At 37.2% G+C, this 12,448-nt stretch overlaps 1 protein-coding gene across 2 annotated transcripts in view; it reads right to left on the bottom strand.

Moving 5' to 3' along the window:
* TTC29 (tetratricopeptide repeat domain 29) overlaps positions 1 to 12,448 on the bottom strand; it is a 228,575-nt gene that overhangs the window by 195,182 nt on the left and 20,945 nt on the right. For both annotated transcript variants that reach the window (XM_054066168.1, XM_054066170.1), the window contains exon 2: positions 12,096 to 12,291. The gene's annotated coding sequence lies outside the window, so the exon portion shown is untranslated. The remainder of the gene's footprint in view (positions 1 to 12,095; positions 12,292 to 12,448) is intronic.

The raw sequence follows: 12,448 nt of genomic DNA, 5'->3' as shown, positions 1-12,448 counted from the left end.
GTCTCCCATCTCAGCAAGGCCAGTGCAAGGCCGTGATCACTAGATATTTTTAGCTTAGAGAGTCTCCTCTTTCTCCATTACACTCTCAGAATATCTCAGGCAGGCAATCTTTGTCTTAGTCTCTCACACTTTGACTTGATATAGACTATTTTCTATGTTTCATATAACAGCTGAATATGACTTAATGTGCAATTTATTGATGGAACCTATGTGATTATTCATCCTTGTCATTACAACAAACACAACAAGACTCACCTCACTTTCTTACACAGGTCTGTGACCTACTGCTACCTATTTATATTCTGTAGTTTAAACCTTGATCCTAGTTTTCAATTCCTTGGTTTCCTCAAATATAAAATAAATAATTTTAAAATTCCAAAATATAATCACCTCAATATAGATAGTTATTTGCTTTTTGAACAGTCTACTAAATCCATTTGGAATTATTAAGACTGCTCACAGGGTGAATCCTTGTCATCTTGATTAAGTGCAGAAAAATATCCTGTGAAGTTTGCAAAGAAGTCAGGTAGCTGAGTGATAATTTCACTGTTTGACAGCTGAGGAAATCGTACTAGCAAGAAACATCTCATAGCAGAATATTATTTATCATTCCAAAATAAATGAGAAATTATAAATTCGGGGAATGAATGGGAAGGTTTTGTTAAGGTTGCATCTAGAAAGAGAAACCAGCAACAATTACCATGATATATACTAGTAATACTGGAGCTTCTGCATTTCATCATTAAGCTGCACTGTTCAAGCAGGGCAAACTGCTGCTGTTGATAATAAATCTGGAAGCCAGTAAACTCTCCATAGATGCTTTGGCAGCTTTTGAAGGGTTATTCATTGTCAGCAGGCTATACAATTTCAATTCTTTGATTTGAAGAGTATTCAAATTCTTATTTAACATCCATGATGAAGGTAGGAATTGGGAGGTTCCCAAACACATACTAATCACAAAACTAAAGTTTTCCAAAAATAGGTAGTATTAATTGAGAATTCCATTTGCAAGTAATCTTTTGTAGATTTTCACAGAGTTCTTTTTTCTTGTTGCAAATAGAACTATCAATACTACTGTAATAAACTGGACTGTCAATTATTCTTAGCCAGAAGAATGTCATAAAAGACAGGCGTTCTGTTCCAGGAGCTGTACAAACTGCAGACTGAGCCTCTACACAGCAACACGTAGCAAACTGCAATATTTAGCTAAAGCACTGATCCTGCCATTTTTAAAATTCTCCTGATTTAGTGTACTGCCGACAACTTCTTATTCAGAATTCGGGCAGCTTGAGTCCTAGTCCTTGGGGAATATCTGCAAGACATTTCAGTACCTGATTCTTCAAGTAGCTCATTAGGGTGATGAAAAGCCACATGATGAAGGGGCAGTGCCATGCTTGAAGAGCTAGGGGTTCCCGTTGTCTTGAATTATTAACAAGTCAATATTTAGTGGACTGTTCCTGCCTGTCTGCCTACAGCAGGTGGTACCCCACTGCCTTTCACTCGGAAAGCATCTGCTTGCTCTGAGCCTCCCCAGAGCTTACTACAGTCATTTGTTCGATTTAAGACAGACACTGTCATTATTCTGTGCAGCACTTCACAGAAATATTTCCTACTAAATGCTTGAACCATCTGAGCAGCACTAGGCAGGCTGCAGGCTTCATTAATAATGCATTCCTGCTTATCAATAGATTTAGACAACTGGTATTTAGAAGCTTCTTCAGAAGGAGCATTTTTTTTTCACACCAGTTAGCTTCATTCTGTCAGTTCCTTGATGTAGACATTACATCCAACTGAGTTCTGAAAAGCAGAGGTGCTAAAATTTTATTTGAGCTGCTCCCTTGCTTTGGAGCACCATTTGACAGATGTAACTCTTAAGATCAACCCCTCTGTTGTGTTATCCTTTCCTGGTTTTGGGGATTGGAGGGATGGATGGAAGCAAGGTTATATTTGCATTAAAACAGAAATATGCCTCTATCTTACCTAAAATACACTAAAACATTGGCTTTGCATTCTCAAGAAATTCAGTTTCCGTAAGAACTTCTCTGGACCCAGCTCAAAAATCAGGGAAGGAAGTGCAGTATTAGGTACCCTGTGATTTGCAGAGAAGTGGCAACTTCTTTTGGCAAAGCATTCAGGATGCTAAAAGCAGACTAAAAAATATCAAACTGCTGCCTAAATCAAACAGTGGTGTGGACAAAGCAGCTATGGCCTAATTTGTAATAATACAGGGAAAAGGAAAACAAAGAAAAGATATAATTTCATTTTGTAGAAAAAACAAGGGGAAAAAAGCAGTCTTGAATACTTGTGTCATAATTACAGAGAAGATATGCTCAGATATGTTTTGGTTCTGCTAGGAAGCCTTCCTTCTGGATGGTTTCCCCTCCATCACTGCCTTGGTGAACCCCAGGGCCTTCAGATAGATTTCTGCAATGCAGTTTCTTGTTTGCTATATAGGTTCTACTTGATAACCACAAACTGTTCGGGGTTGTTTGGTGGGGATTTTTTGGTTTTGTTTGTTTAGATTTTTTTATATATATGTGAATCACTCAAACAAAGGGTTCAAAAACTTAATTTGTATAGATCTTAACTGCACTGTCATCTTTATTAAAAGTACATAGAAGCCTCTTTCAACCCTGTAATCTCCATCTCTGCATGAGGAAAATTTGCTTTTTGCTGTAGTTTCTGCTTATTTAACTCTAGAAATACCCATCTCCAACTGATGTGAACAACTCTCTCGGCTTCACATTTTTCCTTCCTCCCTTCCTCCCTTCCTCCCTTCCTCCCTCCCTTCCTTCCTTTCCTTCCTTCCTTCTCTTTGTTATTTGCTTGATGCAATTTCTTAATTCTTCATGATAGGAAATTTTCTACGTTTTTTTTTACTTCAGTTACAGAAATGAATTAAATGAGCAAAACTTTAGCAGAAAGTATGGAATTATTAATGTATAACAGCAAGGCACAAAGTTTACTGTCAGGCTAATTGCAAATTGCTTTTACTGTACATTGGTTTCAATGCAGAATTGCTGGTATATAATGAAATAATTGCACATCACTTTTTTCTAGGCCTAAAAGGTTCAACGTGTACATACAGATTAATCACACGTGTACATTAGATTTAATACATCTTGGACATATCAGAGATATGGTGTACATCAAGCAAAATTCCACATAAGCAGCTATCCTATTTGCTCTCCAAGGCACAGTTAATTTAAATGCCCTGCTTTCTGGCAATTTAAGGGCCCGTCGATTTGTACCCATTGATTTGAGGAATACTCAACCAGCAACAAAAGAATCGTATGTTGTTTGTACACTGTACTTTGTGAATAATCAAACATTTATTAAAACATTGAAAATGGGACACGACTTGGGGGCTGCCGTACACAGTCTCAACATTGCTGAAGTTCATGGGAAGCTAAAGTTTGTCCAAAAGGACAGAATTTGGCTATAATGAATTGAATGACATTCATGCTTCAAGCAAGAGAAGCTGAACTGTAGCTGCAGCTGCTGTGCTCACAACAGACGTGGCCCTTTCAAATATCTGTCAAGAATTGAATATGAAACTCAATTCTGTCATGCTCCAAGGACAGAATTCTTATATGTGGACTAAAAACACAGTTTTTTTAAAAAAAAAAAATCTGTTCTAATATTTTTATGCAAATTTATGAAAAATCAGATTATTTCAATCACAGGTCTTCTAATCCCTTTGAATTTCTCAATGGATGAAGCTTTTCATAATGACACTTATTACAGGGCACTCAACATCCATGCTGAAAGGACCTCTTTGGAAGCAGTTTGTATCCTATCCCTGTCCACAGCAACTAGGCCACAGATGATTTCTCCAAAGATGTAAGAGCATATTTCAGAAGGATGACTTCTGGATCAAAAGGCAGTTCAATCCCTTTGCCTCTTAATTCCTCAGCCTAGCTAAGATGTGCCAGTGGTAACTAATTCACAGCTCTGTCCAACAATAACTATGCTGTTGTCAAAAACTTGCTTAATAAATTAAGAGTTATTATTTAAACAGTAGTACTGTAAGGTACACAGACTCAATGTATTAATTTCGGGGGGGTGTATCTTGAATTTATTCCTTTTGCTATCATTACAGTCCTCTAACAGGGCGAAATTCACCTGCCAGGTAGAAAGTAAGCACAAATTTTCCACCCTACCTATATACAATCGTGATATATATCTTCATATCCTCGGTAGATAGAGAAAATGCAGTAGCAAGTCAGCACGTGCAAAAGCAATGAAGAAGAAAAGAAACAGCAATAGAAGAAAGAAACCGTGCATGGGTCTCTGTTTCTAGAGGTTCAATGGCTCTAAACTGTCAGTAGGAGAAGTAGTTCTTCATGAAGCTGACGCACTAGCCACATTGGAATAGAAGCAGTGAGCTTCATACTTCAGCTTGGAAACAGAGAATACCTTCTAAGTCAGCCTGCTCATCAGGACAGTACAGCTCCTCTGTCCCACCACGGAAAACTATTTCACCCTCAAGCTAGTCTGATTTTTCAACTGACATCAAATCAGAATAAAAATAATTTTTTTACAGACTCTTATTTTCTTGCTTCATGCAGAGTTTAAAAAACAAAAAAAAAAAAGAAAGGAATCATAAAATAAAACTGGTTTAATAATTTTTAAAGAGATTTTAAATGATACTCACTTTATCAAGGCTGATGAAAATGACAGTAATGTCAGAGGGTAACAGGTTGCTAATAAATACAATAGTTTAGGAAAGTGCTATTCTTGTCATGGAAAAATATATTCAGAGAAAAATAATACCACTCTAATTCATTTTTGAAAGCTACAGAGATTTCTTGGATGAGGAATGCAGTTATTAAAGGCAAAAGTACACAATATGTTGTAATGAAATGGTTGTGCCACACACTTCATTAAACGTTTTGTGAGCCACCAGGGAAATTCCAAATCTCCCCCCTCAGAAGGAAATGTTTTACGTGGCTGAAGCACTAGAGGGAGCACATAGAGCAAGACTGAAACAAAATCATACTGCCTTGATGACTCCAGCTTGCAAGGAAAGCTTAACAGCAGGAAAAATTAACCAAGGAGCTACCACAATTTGCATTTATTCTCCCACTGCAAGAATTACGGTTGCAGGATTCATTGAGAAAGACCTTAACACCTCCAGCTATCAAAAATAAGTTGATACAGCAATGCTGAAGTTCGTTCTGAGTTACAGAGTTGGGAAGAAGCTGACAGACTGTGCATTGCATGTGCCCACTGGAAGAAAACAGACTTGTCATACGAGATGCTGAAAAGCTTAAAAATTCAGAGAGCACAGTAGGGAGTCTTCCAGAGGATTCAAAGAACTGATATGTTTTGAATGTGTTGACTGTTTGATTTACAATATTTAAAGGTAGAAAATAAAGGGGGGGAACAGTCAGATTTTATATGAACCTCAGAGGAGCAGGAGCTAAGGAAGGGCTGAACTGCAGATGTTATGGAATTGTTATGATATTTGCATGATCATTTCAAAAGCTCATCATTTGTGTGAAAAAAAAAAAAAGAAACAAAGAAAACCAAATCTCTAACTCTGTGCTCTAACATTATGAGCAGTATTACTGAGATAATACCGTTTACCAAGCACATTTTATAGTTTTAGTTCACTTTAATCCACTATTCCTTTTAGATAAGCAAAAAAAGCTACATTACAGACAAAAGAATCAGTGCAGAAGAAACTGCATTTATATCACAGAAGTCAGTGATCTGCTGGAGTGCCGTCTTCCTGAGAAGGATTTACAGTCACACTGTAAACTTAAGGTATACACCCAGCAGAGTGCAGAAGGCAAACATAAAGATATTGTTGTACAATGTTATAGAAATATTATGTAATATAAATGGTGGAAACGTCTCTTTTTGCTCACTGTTTGTCAAAGCCTTCAGCCTACTAACTCTACTGTTTTCCCTCAACTAGAATTACACTATGCTCATTTGAATACTGTAGCGTAAAATAAAGATTGAAATTCTAAACGAATACTTTCATTGGCAATTATCTCTACCCGCATCCATAGACTCGCACTTAGAAGGCCCCTGTGGACAGGAATACCACCCAGCACCAGAAGTGTACCATCTGGCACCCCCAGGCTTCACTTAGACAGTTTTACATTGAGTCCAGTGAAACTCTGAGTAAAAACTGACTTTAGTTTGAGTGACTTTTCCTCCGCAGCCTTTGGTGGAAGGAATGGTACTGGCACAGTGCACTGAGTGGTAGGCACAAATGTAAAACAGTGTATTTCGGTCTCAAACTTCTCTCCTTGAAATATTAATTAGGAATTTTATCAATGAAATGCTAATAACAGTTAACAACCAAGCCTTCCTGTCAGCTCTCCTGCACCCCTGCACAAATATGTTTGCATATGGACAAGCAAGTGTAGGTGTGGCACATGTTTCCACATGCAGCAAGCTCATCTCTGTGTGGAACTTGTGCTGAGGGTCCTGCAAGATTTTGTAGTCTGAAAATGTAACCTGTCGATCCCAGTAGCCTTTATTTCTAGGGTATTTATGACTTTAGATGTTCCATGATAATTTTCTTCCTTTAGTCACAATGCATGATTTCTTTATAACTTACTACGATTATTTCATTGCTAGAGAGCACATAGGCTGAGCTGTACCTGTTTCGATAAGGGGTTGTAACACAAGGTTATTCCTATCCTAACACTAATAATATTTTTCTGATATATATATACATAATACAATTCTATCTCTCTATATATGTGCAAATATACATGGTACACTAAAATAAGTCTGAAGTATACAAAGACTGCCTAGACAATCACTCACAAACTGACAAAAAATTCTTAAAAAACAAAGGAAACATTGGTCTTAAGGTTATGTGTACAACTTTCAGTTTCTCCATGAAACACCAGCACAGTACAATCTTAAATGTCATTATAACTTCTGTTGGGTTTTTTCCTTCCTACAAAATCACAATCCTATTCAACAAACACTTACATATTAAATACTGTTCAGGAAACGGATCATTCCAAACCTTATTCTCATACATTCCACATTTCTGCGCTGAAAATAAAAAATTGATTTCTGTGTCACCAGTTTCATCGTGCTTTACAGCAGTACTGTTGTATTTTCATGTACGTAGCTTCCACCAGCAGAAAAATTCTTGTTCTTCCCATTCTATAGGCAGAGAACTAAAAGCCAGACAGATTACCGTCAAAATGTCAAGTGGCCACTAATTATTTTATTAACAATGCTGAGATTTAAATGAATTCTACAGAAGTAAAACAATTTTTATTGACTCCAAGATAATTTCATTTTTCATCCTATAACTTCCTCCTGAATGTATTACATACCTTCCAATGGGACAGTAAAAGAGGTAAGAGTTCTATAGAGATGGGTCTCATCTTGCCTTTTCCTGAGAGATTTTTCATCTCTGCCATAGCACTGAGCGTAATGCCACACTCAAGTCCCATTTAGCCTCGCTCTCCGAGTGACACGCCAGAGGGCCTATGTTAAGTTTTGTTTATTGATATTCTACTAGCAAATCAAACACTCCTCTAAGGAGCTTCTTACAAATTATATTATGGCACAGATCTCAGCAGAAGGAGAAAGCACGAGGAAGTACTGGGACAATAGCCCCTCTTTTCGCACTTGCCAGTAACAAGGAACGTGCTCTCAGCTGTATGAGGTGGGTTTTCCTCATCAATTGTTTAAAGCCATCACACCCCCCTTTACTTAGTGTGTGTGTGCTCCTTGGAAGAAACATAGGTTGTGAATTTTTCCTGGCTTTCAGTTTTTGATTGCAAAGCTGGAGAGCTCTGCAGAGAACTGAAATGAGTACTGAAGGCTAGTTTAACACAGCTTTCAACTGTTCTTGCTTCAGTTCTGTATCTTCTAACCTTCAGCACATAATTCTTCCCTGTAATCAACCCCTTTTGCATTCCTTACAGATTCTCTTCTTACTTTTAACACGCAGTTTAAGATTACTATCATTCCATGGAGATCTATGCTCTTTTCTACCAGTATTATCTTACTTACTTCTTAAACTATTTTGAGTGAAAGTCATTATATGCTGCCTCCACATTCAAATGTGAGCTTCCCAGTACCCACTAAACATTGTCAGATTTTCAGTTTGCCTTTCTAGGGCCTGAGCAGTACAGATTTATCTTTTATCAGAAAGAGAATTGGAAAAAGCAGAATCTGCTCTAAATTTTGTTTTTATTTCCAGCCCCTTTAGATCTTGCTGTTCAGTGAAGCTAAGCATAACACATCATTTTTTTTTTTGCTGGTTCACTGATTGGTAAAAAAAAGTCTACCTTCTTTCACTTCCAAGAATACCCAAAACCTGACTTTATTGGAAAATACATTGGGCAAAAACTATCTAAAAACTACTATTCAACTATCCAGTTTTCCAATGGACTTTTTATTTTATCTTAGTCTGGGAAAGTGAAAGTCTTTCCTGATCACATGAATTCCGCTACCACCTCCTGCCCCCTCCCCCCGCAATGGATATCATTATCCAGTTCTGATGCTTGGCTATTTCTCAGCATCCCTCTTCCCAGGGGTCCCATTTTTTATTTCACTATCAGACAATACAAACTCACTGCCTATGTATGTACTTCTCACTTTCAGTTTATACTTTTCAATTCTTTAATCCAGATTATGTCATGGCTACCATATTTTATCACTTCTAAGCAAGTGATGTTTGTAAACATTGTACTCAATCACATGTGCAGGGATTACATCTACCATTTGGGAAAACACAAAAAAGTAATCCACCCGTAGTCCTTCCAACAGGCCTCTATACTCCATGACTATGCATCTCCATGTACCTATTTTGCCACTACAGTCCCCTTGCCCTCTATTACCACTTCATTTAGGAAGCCACAAGATCAGAGAGATGCAAAAGAGAGCAGCAAGGGCCCAGTGAGAATCTGTTATTCTCTCAATCTGTTAAGAAGTTTTAAGTCACAGCAATTAAATACAGTTTATATAAATATACTGCTTGGTGGCATAGTACATGAAGAGGGTAAAGTCTCAGCCAATGTAGCATTAATCTCCTTGCTCCCACATCTATCCCTAACCTTCTGCTCTTCCCAGGAGAGATGTACGTCTCAGGAGAATCTTTTAACAGGATTAGCAAAATAATATGAATTAATTTCACGCTTAAAGACCTGAGAATTAAATCCAAACGTGAAAGGAAATAAATGTTGCTTCAAACTAAGGAACAGTAGCACACCTTTAAAAAAAAAACCAAACAAACTAATAAGGTGGCAAAATTCTACAGGACAAAGCCTCTTGCCATATGAAAGCCACATTTTCAACTGTTTAGAAAATGTCTGCAGTTCCACGAAACCTTAAAGCTCTCTGTGGTATTTCCATCATCATTGTTCTTGTCGTAAAAGCCTTGACATCCCTTACTGCTGGTGCCACCACACTCTCACAGGCAATAGGGCACAGTCTGGGCATTCTTATGCTGAGATGTGAAAAATCAATTGAATCCCCAGCAGATGGAATCACTAGTGCAGAAAGTGACTAAACACTAACAGTTATTCTGTGATACCAAAGTCCTGGAAGAGGATACTGTGAACAAATACACAATGAGAAAAGAAAAGGGTGATTGAATTTACAATAACTTTTTAGATATTATTCTTATTTTGTGGCTCTTTCTTTCTACAGAGATCCTACTCTTCACTGGTAAATTAAGAATTTCTATCCAAATATTTTCTGTTCACTGATAACACACAGATATGTGATATGAAATGGTATGATACACACTGGTATATGACCTTATCACATGATGATAGTGAAACATACAGAACATTTCTATTCCCTTACCATTATGCATTAAAAATAGGCAAGACTGACAGCAGAGTCTTCACATACTGCGACAGGAAACATGATTTTTATTTCTATTCTGAACTTGTGTGATTCTAGGTTCTATACACTTATTTTACTAAATAATGTCTAATCATTACATTTTGCACATAGTACCTGTAATATACAATTTTGACCTGGGTATGAGTAAATCCAGCCTGACTACTCTTTATTCCCATTTTTTCTTCCTTCTCTTTTTTTTCTGTCATTCTGTAGTTTCTGCTGATTTTATCAGCATCTTCTCACCTCTTTCTCCAATTCTTTGTTTCTCCCTTTCACTTCACATATTGCCTTATATATCTGTGCTAACACCCAGCTGAGCTGAAGGGAGGATTTTTTTTGTATACTTGCTCTTTGTGTCAGTCCTATTATAATGTACTCAGGATGATATATTATGCTTGAAAGCTGCTAGTATAAATATAAAGAAGCCATATTATCTATTCCCAAAAGAATGTTAATCATAACTCTTTAATCATAATGATGATCGTATACATATTTGGATAAACCACATTGTGTGGTTGAGGATAGGAATAGATGTCAGAAGATACGTTTTCTTTTCTTTACTTTTGCACATATGGTCTTATGCTTGCAAGGAAACTACCTGAATCTGGGTTTTATTTTAGTTTACCTGTCAATAAATACATGAATAATACAGGCCTCCTTGATTGGGCAACACTTGATGCAGCTAATGTTTATAAAGGCTTGAAAACATTGACTATGCCAGGTTAAAGAGGTGAAAATTATTACTGTCATTTATGTTTTACAGAAAACACTGTCAATGAACTAGTAAATTGGTAAAAGAAGAAAAAAAAGAGAAAAGAGAAGAAAGAGGCAGAAGATTAAGGACTGGTTTGAAACAGAATACTTTGGAACCAGAATGTGATCCAAGGCAACAAACTTTTGTATGAAATCTTCATAATCTGCACAGCTACTCCTCACCTGAAGTGTGAAACTGCAGCGCACGCACGGGCAGAGAGGTCAAAATGAAACTTTTCAGTTTTAAATTCTCCAGTTTTCTGTATAAACTCTGTGCTGTAGCTATACTAATGCTAATGGTATGAGGTCAATTAACTTTGATCTATAATGACAAGAGCACTAGCTCCCTAATTTAGTGGAAAAAATAAACTTTCAGCAACCTTGAACACTCCGTATGTACCACTATCTCTGCTTCCTATCAGACTTATAATTGAGCACACTCTAGCGGTCTCTAGCACGCTAAGAAAACTGTGCAAACAAAAGTACAGTCACATAGAACAAACGGGTTCATACATTTAACTGTGCAATATGACACAATGGTTCAGCTGTGGACAAGTCACCCATGGTCTTCCAGCAGTTTAAGAACCTCTGGTCTAAAGACTGATGATGTTTGATATTTGCAGTTTCCACTTTCTTTAGCTTGTTTCTCAATGAGATTATAGAATGCTTTATATAAACTGGCTAGGGCAATTCATGGAAAACTAATGCACTTCACTAGATTAAATGGTGTGAGATCATAATTTCTCTCTAATGGCCTTTCTTTGACAACATGAAAACAAAAGAAAATTAAAGCAGATAGGGCTGTTCTAGTAATGTCAAAAGTTGGCATTCTTTATCAGTCTTTAACTTGAAAGCAGTCCTTGTCAGAACAATGATAAAGGCATCATAGAAATTTTGCTTTTCATCTGTCTGACATATAAATCAATGATCCAAGAAACAAATCATTATATATGTATTTTTTTTAAAGTAAATATAAAACATGTCTGCTTGTCTACATGTTATATTCATCTTTGACAGAGTCAGTTATACCATTTCTCTGAGCACTCACTCACGGATGAAACTGCTCCCTCCTCCCAGTTATAACACTGACCCCATTTAGAGAGCACATCACAAATAGATGCACTGAAATCAGTAGCCTTTTCCAGGGTGTGAGCTGACATAATGGGAGGCTTTGCTTTCTCTTGGGAGCAAGCACTCTCTTTATCACTAGGACAAATGACCTGTAGGAGAGGCATCCAGGGCTAGACACTCTGTTTCCTTATAAATGCCAGATCAGATCATAACACATTACTGTGACTCGCTGTGTTAATGACCAAGCACTTCGATTTGCAGGGAAAGCATGAAGATCAGATTGAAGCCAAGCTCCATGTATGTCGGAGTACACTTTCTAAGCAGGCACACTACTTTTAAAACTTCGCTTTCCCTTTTAGTACAGTTTTGAAATTCAGAGTTACATGCAGACCAAACCACTTACATTATCAATAAGCGAGGCTTACCTTAAAGCAGTTGCAGTCTGTCAGAAACAGTATAAATGACGTGTTTTTCCGCATCAGGGAAGGGTGGTTTTCAGCTCTCAAGGGGGCTCCTTCACTTTGGATTTTTTTTTTTTCCTTGCTTTTCTATCCTTTCTCAGAACTACAAAGCTCCACCTCATGCCTCTATAGTCCTGAGAGTGGAGAAGGATGGCTGAGACTAAAAAATAAAAAAATCAACCAAATTATTTGTCAGGCTTGAATGAATGAAAAAAAACAGATATCGAAATATTCCATATTTTGGAGGAAGAAAAAAACCCCAATCCTACTATAGGATCAGTTAAAGGTCAATTAAGAAAGGGGAGGAGAAGTAGTAA

The sequence above is a fragment of the Cuculus canorus genome, chromosome 4 (assembly GCF_017976375.1).
Source record: "Cuculus canorus isolate bCucCan1 chromosome 4, bCucCan1.pri, whole genome shotgun sequence".
NCBI lineage: Eukaryota > Metazoa > Chordata > Aves > Cuculiformes > Cuculidae > Cuculus > Cuculus canorus.
The sequence above is the reverse complement of the archived record's forward strand: the minus strand, read 5'-3'. Positions and strand labels throughout refer to the sequence as shown.